General features: G+C 42.6%; 1 long non-coding RNA gene across 1 annotated transcript in view; it reads left to right on the top strand.

Moving 5' to 3' along the window:
* LOC143845050 (uncharacterized) overlaps window positions 1-23,439 on the top strand; it is a 73,484-nt gene that overhangs the window by 29,409 nt on the left and 20,636 nt on the right. Inside the window, exons 2-3 of the long non-coding RNA XR_013234274.1 lie at window positions 10,812-11,053; window positions 14,914-14,965. This is a non-coding gene — a long non-coding RNA (uncharacterized LOC143845050). The remainder of the gene's footprint in view (window positions 1-10,811; window positions 11,054-14,913; window positions 14,966-23,439) is intronic.

The following is a 23,439-nucleotide window of genomic DNA, read 5'->3' as shown; positions in this document are numbered from 1 at the left end:
ATCTGGAGGACCACAGGTTGACTACCCCTGCTTCAAGGAACCCATTGAAAGGGGACCAGCTCAATGGTGGTAGAGGGAAATGCTATCGTATTTTATCCTTATCTTCTTGGGGAAGTTGCTTACATGGGGGTAAGGAAATTAACTGCTGATAATGCCCTCATCAGCACGTCTGTATGAAAATCAAGGTTAATGTATCGCTTTCTTCTAAACCTTTAGCATATGTTCCTTAATTATTTAGTAATTCCAGTTAATGCAAGCTAATGACAATTTAGAACCAAGAAATTTTAGCTTAACGTTGCTCATCATTTTTACTTATCTCTTTTTTTTCCCAAGGAGAGTTTGAGAACAAGATGTGGCTTAGTGAAAACTGTGGAACTCCAGAAATTGCTTTCTACAATCTTGCTGTTCTTGCCTAATTTAGTTTCTATGTCACTCACCATTATAGGAACTGGTAGATCCATTTATAACCTGCACTTGACTTTCTTCCAATTATTTTTAATTGAATCTAAGGTGGGAGGTATGTGGGGGAATTAGGCCTGGACTCCTATGTCTAGATTTCTCAGTCGCTGAAACAACAATGTGTAATATTTAAGAATTCTAAGAAATCCCAACTAAGAGTGTACCTAGTTGATATTTTCAGTAGAATACTAGCTCTGGTTGCCTTCACCTTCAGAAGTGAGGTGATGACATCCCTGGACAGAGCATCTTCTCTGTGCGGTTGACTCAGTTGTCCATACTGACACTCAGCTGGTTCTGCTTTTGCTAGTTTACAACTACTTGGTTAAATGTTTGCTACTTACCTGGGTGGTGTTTAAAGATAGTGATCAATAAAACTTGCTAAAACATTTGCTCTAATGGTGGTGATTGATGGGTTTTACTGCCAGTTGTTTTTAATGCTTGCTTTGTTTCAGACACTTTAACCATTTCCGCATGGAGGCAGTCAAGGTGCGCTGCCTCCTAGTTATAAATCCATGCCTACTTACCATGTGGTTTCTATCTTCCTGACAGGAGTCTCATCTTGCTTTATTCCCCAGTCTTGTCCTGAGTTTTTGCTTCCTGACAAGTCAGGTGGTTGTGCGGACAACCCACTTTCCCTCCCTGTTTAGTACTTTGCTAACTGGTATTGTCTAAACTAGAGCCTCTTGTAGTATTTAGAGCCTCTTGTGGCGCAGAGTGATAAGGCAGCGACATGCTGTCTGAAGCTATCAGCCCATGAGGTTGGGAGTTCGAGCCCAGCAGCCGGCTCAGGGTTGATTCAGCCTTCCATCCTTTCGAGGTCGGTAAAATGAGTACCTAGCTTGCTGCTGGGGGGTAAACGGTAATGACTGGGGAAGGCACTGGCAAACCACCCCGTATTGAGTCTGCCATGAAAACGCTGGAGGGCGTCACACCAAGGGTCAGACATGTGGGATACCTTTACCTTTTACCTTATTGTCTAAACTTGACATACTCAAGTAAACTTGACTTACTCAAACTCACAAACAATTAAACCAGGGGTAGTCAAACTGCGGCCCTCCAGATGTCCATGGACTACAATTCCCAGGAGCCCCTGCCAGCGGAATTGTAGGGAATTCCCAATTTCTGGGAATTGTAGTCCATGGACATCTGGAGGGCCGCAGTTTGACTACCCCTGAATTAAACAGTTAACTACCTAACTATTCCCCCCAAACCTTCCATCATTTGTCATTTTCTGCCCATTGATTATGGCAGTTTTGGCTGTTCAGTGGCACAGAAAAAATGGAGGGAAGGAGCCTGAGGGGGCTGGAAGAAGGTGCATTTTACTAGGTGCATTTTTTATTCCTTTATTGAAATAAGTTTATACAAACACCTTATGTACTGAATCAGACAGTTTATCTACTTCATAATTCACTTCACTATGGTGAATTTTTTTTCATAGGTACACCTCTTACTGCCATGGAGAAGCTCATTCTTCACCATGTGAAATATCATTCATTCATTTCAAAAAGTTATTCATAGATCATGCAAAGTCAAGGGCACGCATGAGCACCTGCTTGCGAAAACCAGGAAGGATAGAGCATCTGTACCCAGAAGGTCTCAGGTCCAGTCCTTAACATCTCTAGTGAAAGGAATTAGGTAACAGCCAATGTGAAAGACCTTAACCAAAATCCTAGAGAGCCACCATCAGCCTGAGTACACAATCCAATGCAAGTGACAAACAGGCCAGACATTTACAATGTCTCCCATCCCTTTAAGATGGCAAGGAACAATGTTAGGAGGGAAGTCTGCTCAAGTTTACAAACCAAACACCAGGAGACTTGGTTGTTCATGTTCCTGGAATTGCCTACATCTGTCCTTAACCAATGATAGATGGATATCTAAAGTCCTGAAATAAAGATAAATGTCAGATCTTCCTTAGGTTCTGGTACCACTCTTATCAGGTTCCCTTCACCATCTAGCTATAAAGGAACCAATAGGTGAAAGCAGTATAATCCATCCAACTGGTTTAAATTCTAGAAGGGGCTGCCTGTGCACTCAGAAGAATCAATCCCATAAATTCATATCTGAATCACAAATGTGAATGGTGTACAGAAACAAGAGAGATTTGCTGATGATGTGAAGAATGAAAGACAGCAATTTGAAGTCCAGATTGACGGTTGGCAAAAATGAAGTCTGCTGCATCCAGAGTTATTTAGCTGTCAAGCACAACTCAAGGAAGTTTGTGTGAAGTCAGCTGCACTTCACAGTACAGATCTCTGCCTTTGCATTGCTCATGAACTGTGTTCAACCTATCAGTAAAGTCTATCATAGTTAAATAGAATGTTTAGTCACTAATGCATTTTTCTAAATGTTATTTATACAAGGCCAAAGGAAATGAATACGAATTAAATGTGGTGACAGATTTTAAAGCAAATATGAATTACAATATTTAGAGGAAATCTGAACCAAGTACCACTAAGGGTATGGAACTATCTGACTGCAATATGTATTAATCCAATCAGAAGTGCTTAAAAAATCCAGGACATCCAGGACAGCAAAAAACAAAAACCAAACCCTTACCCCCTCATGTCTTTCTACTGAGACCTCTGTAACAATTGAAAGCAAAGTAATTTCAAGAAAGATTGTTCTAATTTTAGTATATATGCTGCAAGCATGAATGATATGGAATGGTATAATCAACACCAGAAGAATATTTGCTCCACATTCTTCATAAAATCATATGTCATGCTCAAAGGATTGACACCGTTGATCTGAGTCAGGATCCCTCATCCATTGCTTTGTCCCTATGCCACATTTTTCAACATATTGAACACTTCAGTGATCGGTAACTTAGAAGATCGCACACATTACATTTACTTATGAGGTGGGTAGTATGGCATTCATAGTGGTGCGATTCCTGTCTCTGTAACTATAAAACTATAAAAGTATAGGTCCATGTAGGAGGAGCTGATACTGTAGCTCCCTGCCCATCTATGCAGGAAACAGGCACCACTGGATGGGCTTCTTCCATGGAAGCCAGGGCTTCTCACACTAGCTGAATGGAATCTTCAAAATTATTCATCAAAATTATTCATCATTGTCTGTGATTTTATATCAATGTAACCGCATTTTCTTCAGCTGCTCTTCAGTTTACATGATGCACATGCATGGCCCAATTATCTTGTGTTGAAGTGTCCACTGATGTTGCATTTTTATTTTGTAATGCATGTCGGTTTTCTTTGAGCTTTTAGGCAACCACTGTCATGATTGTGGATTGCAGTTCCAGTCAGTGACAATCCACCATTTGTTCTTCAATCTACAATAGCCTGCAGTTATTATTATTATTATTATTATTACTATTATTATTATTATTAGAAGAAGAAGAAGCAGAAGAAGAGTTGGTTCTTATATGCCGCTTTTCCCTACCCGAAGGAGGCTCAAAGCGGCTTACAGTCGCCTTCCCATTCCTCTCCCCACCCGAATGGAGAGTCCATTGAGGCACGACACAGTATGTAGGATTAGCAATTAAAGCCTGCACTGCAGGCTCCAAGGTGCACATCTCATCTTTGATACATCTGATGTTATATGACCAGAAACACATTACAAGACCACATACCCCTGACAAACCCACTTTCTTCTGATCAATAACATGTGTGAAACGGAATCATAGCTATGTGTTCATACAATTACATGACCACTGTTGGGCACAGGAAGTACTAATCAAGGCATCCTACTGTGGTTGTGTTTCTGCACCACAAAAGTGAGACACCCTATTTTCATTAATTGCCACAAAAAAGGGAAGCAGTACTTATGGGTTTTTAGACATATTTAAGATTAAAAAGGAATTCTTATAGGAAGGTTTTATAATAATATCCAGTAGTTCAGTGATTATTCCAAATCATAATCATTGTGTGAACGACATTTCAGACTTCTGAATCTAAAAAACCCTGTCGCCCTTTTACTCCTCATTTGATGGCAATCTGTTTCTTTGGCATGCAAAAAGGTAAGACTAAATAAAGCTGTTCATTAACAGCAGGCACCCGGCTGTCCAATGTGGAATGGACCACCATCTCTGATATACCAGCATCGCTTTGGGAGGATGTCAGCTCGTCACTGGGTTCCCCCACTGGCAGCGCCGGTGGACTTGGGAACCCTATTTCCAGTATTTCTTATCTTCTCAAAATGTGACCAATGTACAATAGTTTCTGTTTCGCCATTTTAGATTCTAGGAAAGTTCAGGTCTGAGTTGATATCCCTTCTACTCCTGGTGGTGTGTTTCTCCCAGTTCCTCTCAGAGAAGCTTTCCCTTCACTTTTGAAAACTGTAGGTTCTTCTTCAAAAGATTCTTCCTTGAAGGAATCAATCATCCTTGATTCGCTTCTGTGTAGTTCTTTAGTGTATTGTTCCCATCTTTTATTTAGTCTGTCCTGTTCAGTTAATATAGTTCCATGTTGAACAAATTCATATGCTGCTTGTTTATTTATTATTGTTGCTATAGGTTGTGATTTTTAAAAGCTTAGAAGTGCTGTATAAATAGCTAAGGGATGGTGAAGGGTAAATTCTTCACAGAAACCGAGTGCCTTGAGTGACAGCTCAGCTCTAAGCAATAGCATCAGCTGAGAAGAAAGACTTGCAAGACATTAGAGCTGAATGGTGATGAGGAGAATTCATTCAGAATTCATCCCTGACTGAGGGCAACTTAACACAGACAGGAGAACTGGAGAAATATACCAGTCAGTAAATAGACAGAGACTTCCACTGGAGCCAAAGAAAGGGGGGAATTTCCTTACCTAATCAAACAGGTAATTAGCTCTGAAAAGTGGTGTGTTTAGAAACTGCCTTTAGAGACCTTAAGAGTCAGCTAAAAACTCGAGTACTGGTTTTTCAAGAGAAGGGATACCAGCCTTCTTGAAACCAAAGAGGCAGAGATTACTCTAATAAAGTGTGCTGGAGTGTTCAGAAAGACACTGAAACAAAAGTCTGTCAACATAAAGATTTTAAGTAACTCTGAATAACTTAAGAAACTCTCAATAGCTTGAAATATAGGAACTAAAGTCTGTGCATATACTGATTTTACCTCAGAGTTGTCTATATTAAGTTACTTCAGGAATTTCACTCCTGATTTCACCTGACCTTTACCCTTTATGTTGAATAAAATAGTTTAATTTGGAATATAAAAACTTCTTGAGTGTCATTTAAGTTATATAAGTTAAAGGGGCTCCCATTCCTTCCCTCAAGTACCTGGGCTGAACAAACAGCCAAATAATCGTACTGTGACAGGATGGGGGCAGCCAGAATTCATCAGGAAAGAAGACAACAGATACCCTATATACTTGTGTATAACCCTAGTTTTTTAAGCATCTTTTTTCACACTGAAAAAGCCCTCCTCGGCTTCTACGCGGGTATATATGGTAATTGAAACAAAAGCCTGCTCCAGCCAGCCAATCGTTGCTCTGGCAGCTTGTTGGACATCAACGGTTTGACTAATTGACTGACTAATTTGACTGATCTTTTTTTCCCCTTTTGCCTTCACTTCTTCCTCTTCTTAATCACGTCTTCCAAGCTATTGTTTTGGTTTCTGTGGGTGAAAAGCCGGGTACAAAAACCAGCAGCTATTCATCCTCTTGACTTTTCTGTATTTGTTGGGAGGGAGGCTGGATGGGAGAGCCTGTGATGATGGAGCATTTCCCACCCTCAGCTTATATGTGAGTCAATAAATTTGCCCAGATTTTGTGGTAAAATTAGGTCCCTTGGCTTATATGCAGACTGGCTTATATGCAAGTATATACGGTAGTTAGGGCAGCTCAGTCACAGGAGGGAAAGAAAAACAGAGGGAAAATCTTGCCACTGAGGAAGAGAAGTGGATGGGAACATCGTACAGGTATTCAGGGAAATTTCGGCATGTCTGGATAACTTAAGTCCATTGGGGCAAAGAGAGGAGTAGTAATATCTGTGTCTCTTTACTTATGCCATTTAGGAGTCATCCTACTAGTCTAGCCAACAGAATAAAGTGTATGATGCAGTTAAAGCTGAACATTAGGTCCCATTCATTTAAAATCAGAGAGTGAAGTGTGTACTTTACTTTCTCTTATTTTAATGAGGGACAGTTTAATGTACTTTGACTAGGTTGTATCTCTAGTCACAACTATCATTAGAAAGCCAGCTTGGTGTAGTGGTTAAGAGCAGTGGCCTCTAAACTGAACCATGGGATTAGATTCCCTACTCCACCACATGCAGCCAGCTGGGTGACATTGGGCCAGTCACAGTTTTCTCAGAGCTCTCTCAGCCCCACCTACCTCACAGGGTGTCTATTGCGGGGAGAGGAAGGGTAGGCAGTCGTAAGCCACTTTGACTGATTATGCATGACAGTGGCTGTGCCAGGCCGTGGCTGGAGTGTTGCAGTGCACCGCGATTTAAGGAGGATGTACTTGGGACACTGTAAAGCAGCATAAACTAGCGTGCTACTTTCCGTGTCCCTACAGGGCACACATTTCAGTGATGGATCCGCTGTGCACCGAAATGCATATATCTCTGGAATGATGCCACAGCAGAATGGTTCCACTGCAGGGGGGTGGCAGAGGGGTTTCCATTGTTCAGGACACAATACAATGGTGCACACAGCCCAGTTGACCCTGAGGTGCTGTGCAACACCAAATGGGGCATATTTGGTCCACCTCCAGCCACCAATATACAGGGAGGAGCTGAGCCTTCCAGGCCCAGCTGTTCCTGGGTGCATGGGCCTGCCCCAGCCTAATGTCCGATGGTGGCCGTGGCAACAAAGGGAACATTGAAGAATCAGTGTTCCCTTTGCTGCAACCTATCAGAGGCCATAAATCAAGTCAAGGCTGGGAGGGCACTGGGATGGTGGCAACCTCACGCACAAGCAGGGATTAGCCCGGCTGCCCTGCCGCCACCAGCCTGGCCTTTCTGCCCCGTGCATAAATGGTATTTGAGACTCCTCCAAGTAGAAAAAAGCAGAGCATAAATATCCATCCCTTTTCTTCTTGTCGTAGTGACAATGTGACAGCAGAGATTTATAGGTTTTGCCCTAGCTACATTGTTTTTGCTACTGTTTTATTTCAGCTTTTTAATCTCATCTTTTTGCTTGAAAAGCCCACAAGCCTGCTTGCAAATCAACAAAAAGCAACATAAAACAATATTTTAACGTTCTGTTTTAAGCACTACTATACTGCTGGTTTGCATCCAAATGGATGGTATGTTCACTTATACATCAGTAAGTTTGATGTATAAGTCTGATGAGACACCCAGAGACACAATTCAGGCAAGGGTGCTAGGTGGTCTTACCTAGTGGGCCTGAGAGGTTCCTAACTTCTTTTGGCCCTGCCCCCTAATAGCTGGGGAGAAGAAGAAAAAGGTGCTTTTCCTGTTTGCACCCATTCTGTTCTAGTCTTGAGGTACCTGTCCACAATAATGGCCATTCAAATCTGCCCCAGGGGAAGTTCAAGCCATCCCTTGCTCAGTTCTGGTGTGGTGGAGACAAGAGAACAATGTTTCCCATTTTAATCGGGCTGGCTCATTAAAACCACAGACTGGAAGCCATGAACTAACAGTAAACAGCCCTTAGCTCTTGTCCTTTGACCATCACCAAGGGCTGATGCTTCTGGTCACACCCAGGCTTAAATACCTGAAGCAGGAAGACAAATGGAAATGCAGCACAGATCAAAAAGGCATGTTGCCAAGAATTCCTCTCCCTTGTTATGGGTATTGATGGGAATTTGTACTTGAACATTCATCAAAATTTAAACTTAATCACCATTCTTCTGTAATATACTGCTCAAAAATAATGAACTGTAATATTTATTTGTTTGTTTGTTTGTTTGTTTTTGTACTTGTTGCCTGCCACTCCCGGGTCTAGCTGGCTTGTGGTGGTTTACATAAAAATCTAAAAATCCCACATAAAAACAATACACAACAATCCAAGATGGCAGCAAAAATCCCATTCTGCAGGATATGCCCACTCCCACCCAGCCCAACTTCCATTCACAAAGCTGACAGCCTTCCCGGGGAGCGAATTCAAGTAATATCTGGCCAAACAGGACTTACCAGGCCTGTACAGGGAGGGGGCCACTCTTGCTAGCCCAGCCTCAACCAAACGCCTGGTGGAAGAGCTCCATTTTGCAGGCCTTGTGGAGCATTGACAGCTCTGTCAGGGCCCTCAGCTCTTCAGGGAGTTCATTCGACCAGGTCGGGGCCAGGACCAAAACAGCCCTGACCTTGGCCAAGGCCAGGCATATCTCCCGGGAGCCGTGGACAATAAGCAGATTCCTAGTCGCAAAGAGCCCTGCGAGGTGCATAAGGAGACGAGTGGTCCCTCAGATAAGTGGGGCCCAGGTCACAGATGGACTTAAAACCTTGAACCTGATCCAGAAACTGATGGACAACCAATGCAGGTGCCTCAGCATAGGCAGAGATGACTGTTATTCTTGCAGCTCACTATCTACTTTTCACATTGCTTGAGACAAACAAAGGGAAAGAGGCGAGGCAATGAGGGAACATATAATCTTACAGAACCATCTTCCAACCAGAATAGTTAGTACATGTTCTTACTGAAGAGTATCATTCTGATAGGTATTTCTGTACAGAGTATTTTCATTTGTATTGTATTGGTCTATGATTTTCTTAATTTTATGTAAAGTGTAGTGGGTGCTGTTTGTTTAATATTCAGTTTTCTGCTATAGTTCTGAGTCTGCTAGCCAAAGAAGAAATACTATCCAGAATGCATACAAGCTGTGTCAAGTTCCACCGACACTCCATAATAGGCTGCATACACGCATTTCACAGAGAAAAGTATTTTGCTAGTACTTTCTGTCATGCAGGCAGCTGGGAGATTATACACTCACCCCACCCCCACCCCCCACAGTAGGCCTCGTACCTGCAGGGTACAGAGATATTTTTCTTGTATTCTCTGGAAATCAAGCAGGTGTTCCTACTGTAGACAGTGAGGGACAAAGGAAAATGCTTCCCTGCAAAATGAAAGGCATGATGAGGAAAGATCTGAGATCTCTGTACATGACAAATCAGACGAAAGTAATCCTGTCAAAGCAGTAGGGACATTATTTTTCTATTCTTATTCAGATTAATTCCCTAATCCCATTTCATAATTTCACATGCACCACACTGCTCTGAGCAGTGTGAAGTTCTAGGGACTAGCACTTATTTGGGCTGGTTACCTTAGAAGGGTATGGACCTTGGAAATGCATGGTACTTTTTGTAGCGTTTTCTTTATATCCAAATGCACAGGCACACTGATGTAGCCTATCTGCTGCTCCACAGCAGGTTCCGAAGAAAGCTATCCTGTCCTTCCAAGGTCCTTCAGCATTTGCTTTCTCTGTCTCTTCTGGCATCCAAAAATGTGTCCTTGACCAGAGCCATGAAACCCCATTAAAGGAAATAGAAACAATGTTAAGAAATGTTATCATCCTTTTTGTCCTATAGGATAGTCTGAGCAACAATGATCAGGTTACTATCAGGTTAAAATTTACAGTTGTCATGACCTGCAGGCCTGCAGAGACATGTGTTTCCATGGTGAGAGAGAGAGGGGAGGGGGAGGAAAGAGAGATCAGTTCCTCCCCCCCCCCCATTCAAGGAGATAACACCTACACACACTTAGAGTGGACCCCAATAAGTGACATACTGAGTCACTTATTTTACAGTTACAACCCTCAGGCCAAGAGCCAAAGAACCTGCCCTTCAGGTTGTATTCCCTGGGTACACGCAGGAGAAAGGCAAATACTCATCCTGGATGCTACAAACTGCCAGCCATCTTCCCAGAATTCCCCTCCATCCATTGGGTACTTTGGAACTTCGTTCTCGGTAAGCGTGCATAAGACTGTGTTGTGAGTCTGTCATTGGTTAAAATACTTGATGCTAAATCCAAAAAGGACCAAAGTCCTCCCCACCCCCATCCAAAAGGCAAGGATTACTACTGTTGAGCGTTTTCTTTCCTCTCTTGTGATTTTTGCCTTTAATTTCATTTAATCGCATGAACCTGGCAGGTGGAGCCCCTGCATTAGCCTGCCTCTTCCTTCCATTCATCATTCACTCCTCCTTCATCATCCAGTCAGTCTCCATTTTCACAAGCTAATTAGCTTCCTTTACATCGCAGCTGCATTTCTTCGCCATATGGCAGCATGGCATCGCATGTGTGCTGCGTTCTTGCTTTCCATCTGAGTACGTTTTCGAGACAGTATGTCAGAAATTTCAGGTGCCTTTCTGTCCATTTGCAGAAGCAGCGTTCACAGCTTCATATCGAAATGCGTCCTAATTATACATTTAAATTCCTTGCCTCCCATGTTTTCAATTAAGACATCACAGCCATTATGCTCCTATGACAACAGATTGTCCTTTTACAGATGTTTCCTTCTGGATGCCATCACCGCGAGAGAGAAAAAACCATCAGAATTGTTTACAATAGAAACAATTTTTTTTTTAATGGAGCCTCCCCAATATACTGGAGCAAAGTGAAAGCCACAAGTCAAGCTCTTTCAGGGGATGTGACATTTTTTCAGAGACTGTAGCACCAGATGCAGCTATTATGAATCTGCAGAGGAGGATTTGACTGGCGACAGAAAACCAGAAATCGAGAGAAATCACAGTAGGTGTTTTGCACAAGAGGGAGAAAGGGAAATTTGCACAAGGTTGGATACAGAAACATCTACTCCTCCAGTGCAGCCTATGTTGGTATGGCTGTTCTTTCCCTTTTGTGTTATTTGCCTTTTAAGTTGCCTTTTGTAGCACTCTCATTTAACAGGACTTACCCACCTGGGTTTTGCTGTTTGAGTCAAAAACCGGCCTCCATAGTGTCCTTTCCATCTGAGCTGCTTTGACCTGAATGTGGAGGATAGATCTATCAATGACTTTTAGTCAATGTTCAGAGAATTTATACCTTTGAGAGGCCAGCAAGCAACAGTGGATGTGCCCTATCCATATGCCTAGCTTGTCAGCTTGTAGAGGCATTGCAGGAGATGCGGTGGACTTGTCAGGGAGATGCGTCTTGGCAGGATCCTACAAGGCAATTCTATAACCTCCAAGCACAAATGTTCAAGGACAGTATGCTGCCAAGTGGGAGATGCAGGCAGGTGGGTTTAAACAATCGTTTTGCAGGAAGTGGATATAAGCATTTTGCCCCTGCTGGTCAAGGAAGTAATAATAATAATTTTGATAATATATATCCCACCCTTCCCTAGTTGGTTCAGGGTGAGTAACATCAGTCAATATGATCGTCAATACAAAATAAATTACATGGATAACAAATTCTAAATTTAACTTTTTTAATAGTTTTAAAACCTGCCTCCTCTCCCAGGGCGTGGGGGAGGGGGCTAGTCAAAGTATTGCAATAGCAAACCTTCTGGCCTCAATATGTCCTCTATACCTCACATTTTGGCTCCATTGCTGACTAATTTTGTTTTTACCTTTACAGTTTTCCGTGTTTGCCTTGAACTAATGTTGAGAAATCCTGATTCTTGCCTGACTCCTCTCTCTTTTTGGGCCTAGAGTTGCCATTCACATTGTGGCTTGGGGCATGTGATGAGTCTTTACAGGAATTTATCCTGATAAAGAATTAATGTATATTTACATTGCAAATTATTATGGCTATTTTTAGGATATATTATTTATAGTCCTTGCTTCTCTCTTTCTTTTCTTGCCCCCACATCTGAAACGTATAGATTTCCTTATTATTTGTGTCAGTTTGGTTATGATGGTCAGGATGCATGGGCCAGATTTCTTCAGGGAGTCCCTCATACTGCACTAATTGCCCACATCCTAGTCTCCCTGACTGGAAGCTTATTTTAAAATTTAATTTCTATACCACCCTCCCCACAAGCAGGCCCAGGATGGTCTACAAGAATAAAAGCAGTTAAAACCAGTACCTGCCCCCTCACCCTCTTAAATATCCTCTCCCAGGCTAACTGGACTGGGATGGTCCAAAATAAAGGAGGGACCCAAGGAGAAGGAGGGAGGCCCATATCGTTTTCCAGACAGTCATGGCCTCAACCATAAGCCTGGGTGCCATTTTACAGATCCTGAAGAACTTTGACAGATTTCAAATGACAACCCATTCCACCAGGTTGGGAACCACAGCCCAAAAGGCAAATGTTTTTAAGGCCAGGGATTACCAACCAATTGGTGCTAGCAGAGTACAATCTTCCCCGAGGGAGCATATTGGGAGAGGAGGTCCGTCAGGGATGCAATAGTAACAATACAGTTTTGTTTTCCAGTTTTCTGCATCTATCAAAAAACGTTAGCCTTCCCATTAAGAATTAAAATGCTAAATCCATAGTGTGGGAAACTATGCCATACAGGCAATACCAGAAATTAAAATAAATTGAAGAAAAAGCAGAAAAGATAAAGCTGAAAGTAGAAACCACGTGATTTGACTGTAGAGTTTCTCCTCTTCTGAAATGTTTTAATCTATGGGTGAACTATTGAAATGATCCCTGTGGATAAAAAGGTTATATTTTATAGAACTACAGATTTTATAGGAAAAAATAGGTGAGTAGGAGTGTAGTATCCACAGGCTTTTAAAAATAGTTGCTTAATTTGATTAGTTCCCTTTTCTCGTAAATTGATTTTGATATAGCACATTCCACACCCATTATATGTACACACCATGGGTAGCCAAATGCTCCTGTGCCTGTAATATTTGCAACGAAGAAAGCTTGGCAGATTCTTATTCAGGGAAGGGAAAACCTGTGCCTGATGGAGTGTACACAAGTGTGAACGTCCATGTCTTCCTTTGCTCTTCATCACAGCTCCCAGGAAGATATACATGTTTAAAAAAAAGTGAAAAAATTCACAAGAAAAATTTCCCCCATCTATTTCCAAAGTTTTTCAATGAAGGAAAGCATTCCTTTTCAATCCAGTCCTATACGACGCTGGGTCTCTTGCTCAGCCAGTTGTGCCTTAGTTTTCCTTAGAATTATATCAATAAAACTGATCAAAATGTGCACATAGTTTCAGAGTCCTTCAATTTAGTTATTCGCTCTCATTAAAGTGACCACAGAGCATATGGCTTGCACAGCCATCTGTGCTCTTGTGTGGTTCTTCTGTCAGAATCATGTACAGTTGACTAGGTTTGACTTGAAAACCTTGAGGGGTTTGAATAAGTACTAAGAGAAAAAGAAAGCAAAAAGAGGAGCAAGGCAGCCACAGAGAGGCCAGCACTGCTCATACAAGTCAGGTCCACTCTCTTCTGAAAGCCAACTACAGCAAATCTGACCAAGAGTAAATGAGGAAGGACCACCAGCAAGTGGTAGGCTGGCCCAATGTTCCTAACAAGCTATCTGTGGCCAGCAGTCTGCAGAGTACAGCAAGTCAAATTCTGAGCACAGTCCTTCCTTAATTGTAGCTAGGAGCCTGTCACAAGCAATCTTCCCCCTTCTGCTTGAAAGCAGTGGATCTATAAGCAGCAGAAGCAATTCCAGGACTGTCAGTCAGAACAGGAGAGACTGCCGAGGTGTCTGGCTGCTTGGAGGGCAAGACAGCTGATGAGACAAGCTATTAAATGCTAAGTCCTTTTCTCCACCACTGCTGTTTGCTGGGGGTTAATGACTCACACACATGCTTAACCTGCGGCAGAGCCACATCCCAGATAAAGTGGCTGCAGGTGTGACAAATCACTCCACTTAAAATCAGAGCAACTTATCCTACCATTTGTTGTGACATCTTTCTACCAGAGTGGCAAAATGACTTGATAACTACCACTTAAGTCCCATGGACAACACCTTATCTTGTCCTGCTTCTTCTGAATAAAGACTGCTGGAGGGGGGAAACGTGTATTTGCAGCTGGGAAATGAACTGATCCATTTGAGTTCACATGATGATTGATATGTGGTGGCTGCAGAAGAAAACTCTTGAATGGTCTTTCCATGGTGGTCTTCAAGACAAATGGAATTTGGCTTTCAGTGCCCATCAGGATGTCCTAGAGAAACAATACATTCTATCGTGTTGGAATCCTTCCATTGTGTATAGCAGTGGGTTCTCAATTTGTTGACTATTTCTGCAGGACCCTCATATGGAACTGCTTCTTTGGTGTACCACATGTTCAGACAATCAACCTACGAGGATAGGATGCTCTATCTTCATTCTTTTCCCTGTTTATTTCCAGATAGGAAAGTAATGGTTCTCTTTTGTGATAATGGAAAGCCACCAAAGGCTGCATAGCCCATTATGGAGTGAATCCAACCATCCTCCAAGCAGCCTTCCTCCAGCCTAAGGAGATTTCCCATGACTTAAGTGGCTTTTGCGCCAATGGAAGAACCATGGAAGACAGAGGAAGGTTTCGTAGGTGGAAGAAGCCTTCAGAGTTTGCTCACTGGGGTAGTAGGATGGGGTAGGAGACACCCCAATGTTGTTAGCATGATCACTCCAAATAGTATATGTATTTAAACATTCATCTAAATGTATAACTTATCTTAACAGCAAATGCTTCTTTTCCACTATATTGCTATACAGATTATTACAACGGAGAGCAAGGACTGGATTCAGGATGCCACTAAAATTTAAGGTAATTCAGCTCAGACGGAGCTAGGCAGCTTAGTTGTATTCCAAGCCATCCAGCTCTTCCTGAGATTGTTTCTGGTTTGAATCAAAAGTGATCATAAGCATAAATCAGTGTGAGTAGAGGATAATTCACCTATCACCAGCCAAAATTATTTTTCCTATAGACTCAGGAGCCTTGGGAAAACAGTGTTCATGCTACCAAGAATGCTAACATTCCAGGTACCAAATATAGAGGGCTCTTTGGATCTTCCTGTCTATTGCTGCTGCCAACATGTTTATTTCTACCTCTGCCAGGCCAGAAAATAAGGAGAAACTGGGCAATGGAAGAAATATGGACTTGAGACAGTTTATAGGTGGGTGGGGCATGTAGACATTTTTTCTCCCAAAGCTGTAGCACAAAGCATACCTCTCTAAGCTTTCTCCCCAATTACAAATAAGATTTATTTTTAAAAGAAGCAAGACTTGTGATTCCATAAGTGACAGCAATAAAGAAGAACTATGCATAGGCATTACAACAGAGAACTAAAAAAAAATTGGTGGGCATCGCGGAACCTTTAAAGCATGGAGAAAGGGGATTGGCTGCCTGGCTTGATGGACAGGCAGAAGAGAGTCACGTATAAATCTTGTTGCTCTCTTCTGCCATTTCCAGCAGCGCTTGTGGAGGGGGAGAAGTACAAAATGGCTGCAGAGAAGACCGAGACAGCAAAAAAGGTGAGGAGGGGCCAAGAGGCGTGATTGTATGTAGCATTATGCCACTCAGCTGGCGCAACACTATTTTTAATGATATGCGGAAATGCCCCTAATTACTTGGATTTTTAAAAATTTTCTCAGCACTGGACCATTATTTTGCTCCACTTCACATATAAATGTTTTTTGCCCCTTAATCTTTATGTTTCGTTTACTGAGCAGCACAATGGTAGCATATTAATTACCTAGAGCTGGCCATGGTACTACTTTCTTATTTTCATTTCTAATATTGTAACTTCTTTACTTGGTTTCATTTATTGCTGCAGCTATACCCCCCATGACTGATGGACATATTTTTTTATGTCAGCTGTGTCATCTAGAACAGTGGTCCCCAACCTTTTTATCACCGGGGACCACTCAACACCGGGGACCACTCAACTCCTTTTACTGAGGCCTGGTGGGGGGGGTAGTTTACTCCTCTAATCTCAACCACTGCCCTAACGCTCTCTGATCACTATGGTAATGTTTAAACATCCCTTCAAAATAAGATACAGACACGCCACAACAATGAAGTGTGTTGTAAAGGGCCGGGGGGATGAAGTAAAGGGCCGGAGGGGGAGAAGGCGTCCTTCGGGGCCCACCTCCAATTAGTCGAAGGACCACATGTGGTCCGCGGCCCACAGGTTGGGGATCGCTAATCTAGAATATAGAGATAAACTAGTCTGTTACTAAGTAATGAAAATCCAAAACACATCCTATATTTTCTTTTATATATTTCATATAAATCTCGATTGCTAATGTACAGAATTTGGCAATGTATAGAATTTTGCTCATTTGATTTCATAGCTGGTTTCTATGAGGTGAGAAAAAGGAAGCAGGAAGGGCAGTGAAAGGAGAGAGTAACTCATCAGATAATTTGATAGGGGCATCTTCCCACCAGAACAGTTAGCACATGTTAATACCAAAACTGATTGCTCTGATAAGCTATACCTATACACACACACACACACACACTTGGGAGAATAGGCAGTACATATGAGCAAAATAAATGCCAGCATTTTGCTTGTATTCTTTGGAAGGCAAGCTCAGTAGCAGAGGATGGAGGCTCCTCCATATATCCATCCTCTGAATGCAGTATGTGCTACTAATACTAATGAGCGGTAGGTAGGCTGTTGCCAAACAGAATGGGTGATAATGACAAATGTTTATCTGCCAAAAAAAGATAGGGCCAAACTCACTGACAGATCTATGGTAAAGAAGGCTCTGTAATCTCTCTCTTCCTCTCCATGAAAGATCAGTGATAAAATTTCTGAGATTGTCATCAATAAAATTTCTGAGATTGTTCTACTATCTTTCATGTAAATACAGCTATACTACTTCCCAGTGCAGCTCACTTTCCTGCAGCTGTCATGAATCCCAATTGGAGAAAATGCAGCCTCTATTTTATATGTAAAGATAGCAGGATGGGTGGAGTCTATTCTAAATAGGGTTCCCGGTCTCCAATTGGAGGCTGGAGATCTCCCAGAATTACAGCTCTTCCCCAGACAACAGAGCTCTGTTCCTCTGGAGAAAATGGCTGCTTTAGAGGGTGAACTCTGTGACATTATACCCCACTGAAGTCCATACCCCATTATACCCCACTGAAGTCCATTCCTTCCCCAGGTTCTAACCCCTATCAAGAAATTTCCCAACCTGGGTTGGTAATCCAAAATTTCTAGAATAAAACCTGAGTACGTGAAAAAAGATAAAATGCTGTTCTCTTCCTGCCTTACCCCAGCCTTTGAAGCATTTATTTATTCTTCCAGCTCTGATACCAGAAGTCATTCAGTGTGGTGGAGCAGAGAGGATTTGGCTCTGCTTGTTCCATTGCTGTTTTCTAAAGACCCATCTCCATTTGGAGAGCCCAGGGAAACAGGAAAATTCCTGAGCCAGTTTGAGCATTCTTCCTTGTACCCACTCTCTCTGTAAGTGTGAAATTTATTTGCTTATGGACCAAGGGGCGTGTTCTATAGACGTCATGTCTCTCCTCCTTCCCCAGAAAAGGTCATTTGAATGAGTGGGGCAGTCTTTGAAAATTTCATTCCAATTGGATGAAAGAAGAAAAGTTGATAGTTAGAAATGGGTCACCCATCGAAACCACTGGAAATAAACAAGCAAAAATGAATGAATAGTTAAGCTATCAGCTCTCATACTAATCACAAATACTACATTCTTTTCCAAAGCTGTAATGAACTGAAAATAAAAATAGAGTCTGTGTGTTCTCTTAATATCAACCGCTCAATGCATTGCAATTCTAAGCAGCCCCTACCTTCTGCGCACCTCCTTCCAAAGTGAGGTGGTGGTTTTCTCTCCATGTCATTTCCATAGCTAAAGTAGGTAACCCCAGAATTTTGGCATCCCAGTGGGTTGCCTAACTTTTCTCTGTGGTTTGGCTATTCTTGCTTTTTTAATGACCTTTCAACCAAACATAAAATCTACACCAAATCCAGTCATTTCAGTAAACTCCCCTTTCGTACCATGGATTTAGGCTGAAAAGTGGGCAGAGACTCATGAACATAAAACAAGTGCATGGACACAGTGTTTACCTAAACGTTTCATGCCAATTCCTTATAAAGGAGGGTGGAAGGGTGATTTTAAGCACCCCAACCAGTAGGCAGGAAAAGTAAAACTGAACTATTCTGCTGCCCAGTCATGTAAAGTTGGCAACTCTAGTCAGAAAAGAATGCTGGTGCAGCAGAGAAATCCAATACTATTTTTGCTGTGACAGAGAAGCCAAAGTGCTCAGAAAGAAAGTAGCCATGTTGCTCAAGGGATCCATATATAAGTTGCAGTTTGATGCTTCAGCCAGCAGAGGGACCTTATGAACAAACAGTACACTACCCCCCATTGCAATATATCGGCAGATATCACTTACACAGCCACACAGATAGAATCATCCCCCTTTGCAGAGTCTTCTTGATTATGACTAATTTCTGCCTGATGTTATCAGCATGGTCTTTTCAGGTTGCCACCTCCAGGACTGGCAGATGCTGCTATATCTTTGACAGTCATCTGGTGGGGAGAAAATCAATACATACTGCTTTCATATCACTGTACCTAGGACAAAACATAGAACCTACTTTCCCACAAACAAAAATTGCAAAAGCCTATTGCTGGGAAGAGGTAGAGTACAGGGTCACAGTTCTGAGATGTTAGATAGATCCCAAAAATGGGTTTACTTACAAAATTTGCCTGCTCATTAGGCTAGCAGTTAAAAAAAAAACACATACACACACACACACACACACACACACACACACTCACACAGATAATAAAAAACAATTAACGGTCACTAAAGTAGCCCAACAGGTGTTTTTCCATGTACGCCAAGCACCTGGCCACAGTGATCCATGCAAGGCTTGACTTCTGTAACTCGCTCTTCGTGGATCTACCCTTGTCCTTGACCTGGAAATTACAGCCGGCGCAAAATGCGGCTTCTTGGGTCCTCACTGGAAGGCCCATATCCAGCCAGTGCTGAGGCAGCTGCAGGGGATACCAGTTGCATTCTGGATCAGGTTCAAGATCTTGGTGTTAATCTTCAAGTCCATCTGTGGTCTGGGCCCCACATATCTGAGGAACTGCCTATCACCTTATCCCCCCCACAGGGCCTTGCACTCAACAGGTATGCATCTGCTGGTGGTTCCTGGCCAAGGTGGTCCTTGTCCATGGCCAGGGCCTTTTTGGTCCTAGTCCCAACCTGGTGGAATGAGCTTCCAAAAGAACTAAGGGTCCTGGCGGAGCTTGTGCAATTCCACAGGACCTGCAAGATGGAGCTCTTCCTCCGAGCTTTTGGTTAAGGTCAGGTGGCAATAAGGTCAAAGACGACTCCTCAGTTCAGCTGGGAAATCAGGCTCTCCTCCTATTACATCCTCTCCCCTGAGGCATTGAATGGGGGGAGGGAGTTGTCAAACAGATAGGGATGGGGTGGGGGAGGATTAGTCGGTCATCAGACTTAGAATGGTTATAAGCTGGGGATGGCTTATATTTTATTGTAGTGTTTTTAATGTTGTAACCCACCATAAACCAGCTTGCTGGGAGCGGCTAAAATAAACTAAATAACTAAAATGCTAACAGCAAGAAAGTTTTCCAGTTCTGTCCTTCTGGTTCCTTCTTTTGCTCTTTTCCCTTGCAGTACTAGAAAGGAGAGTAGGTATGAAGGATGGTTGTTTAAAAAATGAAGTGGGTCAAACCTCCATCACCTGCAGTTTCCATAGCATTTTTGCTATGCAGCTTCTCTAGTGTTGCATGACCTGCCAACACTACTTCTATAATACCCTGATGAGGTATTTACTCTGTATTCCATCTCACCTTTACCTGGCTTATTTGCCACAGTCTATTCTTTAGTAAAGTTCTTTGAGAACTAAATAAGTTTGCTAGTCATGTTTCACACAAGAGCTCACTACCGCAAATGCAAAGACCTTTTAATAGGCATAGGAAATCGTTTTAATAAACACAGCACAGGTCTGTACACATTTCAACAGAAAATTAGAGTGAAGGCATCGCATGGGCTAAGGTAGTGTTAATAGCACAGTTATAAGAGGAATATTTTTAAATATTTCCACTTAGGAAGATATGCTGCCAAAACATGTTGGAACCTGTATTGTGTTTAATTAAACTATTTCCTGTACCCACTGGAATATTTCTTTTTGTGCCAGACTTAGCTCACTCAATAACATAGCTGATTGATCTTTTACTGGTGGGACCTACATTTATTGATCTTTAACCAATGGGGCCTGCATAAGTTGACTGCAATTGCATCATGGGGGGGTCATTTTGGGGCCACCCGTCACCACTATTATTCTTTAAGTTTGATCAGAGAAAGGGACAAAGAATAAAGGTAACTGGGAAGACAGAGATGATGAAAGTAAGATAGAAAGGAATAAACCTGAGACAGAGAAGAAATACTAACCAAGCCCATCATATAAAGTAAAATTCAGAAATATATTGCTTGTAGGTTGACATTAAATGTGACTTCCTGTTCTAAAAAGACTAAAGATTATACAGATAATATGCTACTCAAGTCATTATTTATGTATTTTAATTTTTCTATGTATTTTTAAAATAATTTGTAAGCCTGCAGAGAAGGCAGGGTATTAATGTAAAAATAAATTATTAAATTATTTTCTCGATATCGTTAGAAGTGGAGCTATTTTTTGTATCCCACTTTTCACTACCCAAAGGAGTCTCACAAATTCTCTCCCCATAATTTCTCTTCTTTCTCTCCTCACAACAGACACCTGTGAAGTAGGTGAAGCTGAGAGCACTCTGAGAGAACTGTGACTGGCCCAAGGTCACCCAGCTGACTCATGTGGAGGAGGAGTGGGGAAATAAACCTGATTCTCCAATTTAGAAGCCGCCTCTCTTAACCACTACACCAAACTTGGCCAGTTACTTGAAGAAACCTGCTCAGTGATTCATCTCTTGTTCTGGGGACCCTGTCTTTGGGAGAAGGTGAATGATTACTGTGAACAGAACTTTCTTCACCTTTCTACAATTCTACAATTCTCTTGCCCTAGAGAAGCCCTGGCACTTCCTTTGCCTGGATTGAGGCACCAGGTTGATTATAGTTTTATACTGCCTTTGCCTTGGCCATTCTTGGTGTAGTGGTTAGGACTGCTGCCTTCTAATTTGGAGAGCCGGATTTGATTCCCCGCTCCTCCTCCACATGTAACCAGCTGGGTGACCTTGGCCTCATCACAGTATCAACAAAGCTGTAATATCACGGCTCTTTCAGCCATATCTACCTCACAGGATGTCTGTCATGGGGAGAGGAAAGGGAAGGCGATTGTAAGCCACTTTGAGACTCCTTCTGGCAGAGGAAAGCAGCTTATAGGAACCAACTCTTCTTCTTCTTTGATGTGTGCTGCTTATGCTTGCTCTGCCCTCTGGATTGGAGTCTCCTAGAGAAAAGGTTTCTACATTTTTAGAAGACCTCTTTCTCCAAATAGATTTGTGCTTAATTTGGTTTAACGCTCTTGGATTTTAAATTCTTGCTGTCAAACTGTGTGGTTAGGAACTATTTTGTTTTTATGCATTCATCGTGATCACTTTAACACCACAACAGTAAAGTTTAACCATCAGAAAAAGCAGAGTGCAAAAGTTTTTTGACAATTAAAGAAGTCCCCAACTTACTGAGCACTGGGGTAGGAATCCAAGTTTATGAGACAGGCGTTCAGAATAGACGGAAAGAAAAGGTTGGGTTTGTTTTCTTTTTTCTTTTACTCAATGAGTAATTAAATTGTGGGATTCTTTGCCAGTGGACCTAGTGATGGCTATGAGCATAGATGGCTTTAAATAGGAATGAGACAAAGTCATGGAGTCCATCAGTGACTACTGAAACTCAACCCCTCCAAGGAGGTCCTGTGGTTGGGAAATAGGAGGACAGGCCAGGAAGCATTTTTACCAACTCTAGCAGGGACACAACTCACAGCTGCATCTCAGGCCAAGAATTTGGGAGTGACCACTGATGCCTCACTAAATATGGAGGCACAGGTCAAGAGGGTAGCTGGCCAGGCATCTTTCTATCTTCGCCAGGCACAGCTACTGGCACCCTTCCTGTCCTCGGAACACCTGGCCATAGTGATCCATGTGATGGCCACCTCCAGAATAGATTTCTGTAACTCGCTGTACGTGGGCCTTGTCCCTGATCTGGAGATTGCAGCTGGTACAAAATGCAGCTGCTAGGGTCCTCACAGGAACATCTTGGAGGGCTTATATCCAGCCTGTGCTGAGGCAGCTGCATTGGTTGCCAGCTGCTGTCCAGATCCTGTTCAAGTTTTTGGTTTTGATCCTTAAGGCCCTTTGCGGTCTGGGACCCACATACCTAGGGGCCACATGTCGCCCTATGCCCACCACAGAACATTATGCTCTGTAGGTACCAACTTATTGGTCATTCCCAGCCCCAGAGAAGCATGTCTGGTCTTGACCAGGGCCTGGGCCATTTCGATCCTGGTTCTTACCTGGTGGAATGAGCTCCTGGTTGAACTGCGGGCCCTGCTGGAGCTTCCAGCATTCTGCAGGGCTTGCAAAATTGAGCTCTTCCTCCAGGTCTACAGTTGAGGCCAGGCTGGTGAGGAAGATCAGGTCCGGGCTCCCCCTGGCACTAGGCAGCATTAGGACATGGGTTATCAATGGCCCCCTCTTCCCACCCCGTTATTATATGTCTTGGGAGGAGGGGAAATCATGTAATACCACCATGTTTCGCACTACTGTTTGTCGTGTTTTATGTCCTGTACATTTTAATGGGGTTTTTACTGGCATTTTAGTTAAGGACAATTGTAACCTGCCATGAGCCAGTTCTGGGAGTAGCAGGAAATAAAGTAACAATAATAATGGCCATGGTGCTTAAAAGGAACTTCCAGATTCAGAACAGCAAACTTCTGAATACTACTGTGAGGTGGCAACATTGGGGAATCCTTTGGCTTCTGTATCCACTGAGAACCGATATAGCGGTTAAAAGCGGCAGCCTCTAATATGGAGAACTGTGTTTGATTCCCCACTCCTCCACGTGCAGCCAGCTGGGTGACCTTGGGCAGTCACAGTTCTCTTAGGGGAGAGGAAAGGAAAGGTGTTTATAAGTCACTTCAGGTAGTGAAAAAAGGATATTAAAAACTTCTTTTTTGTTGGCCCTTTGAGGCAATTGGTTGGCCACCGTGTTAAACAGGATGCTAGATTAGATTGTGCTGGAGTAGTGGATACTGATCTGATCCAGCAGAGCACATCTTGTGTTTTTCATCTGTATTCCTCACAGTC

Source organism: Paroedura picta, chromosome 1, assembly GCF_049243985.1.
Source record: "Paroedura picta isolate Pp20150507F chromosome 1, Ppicta_v3.0, whole genome shotgun sequence".
Classification (NCBI taxonomy): Eukaryota; Metazoa; Chordata; class Lepidosauria; order Squamata; family Gekkonidae; genus Paroedura; species Paroedura picta.
This window is presented reverse-complemented; position numbering and strand designations above follow the sequence as displayed.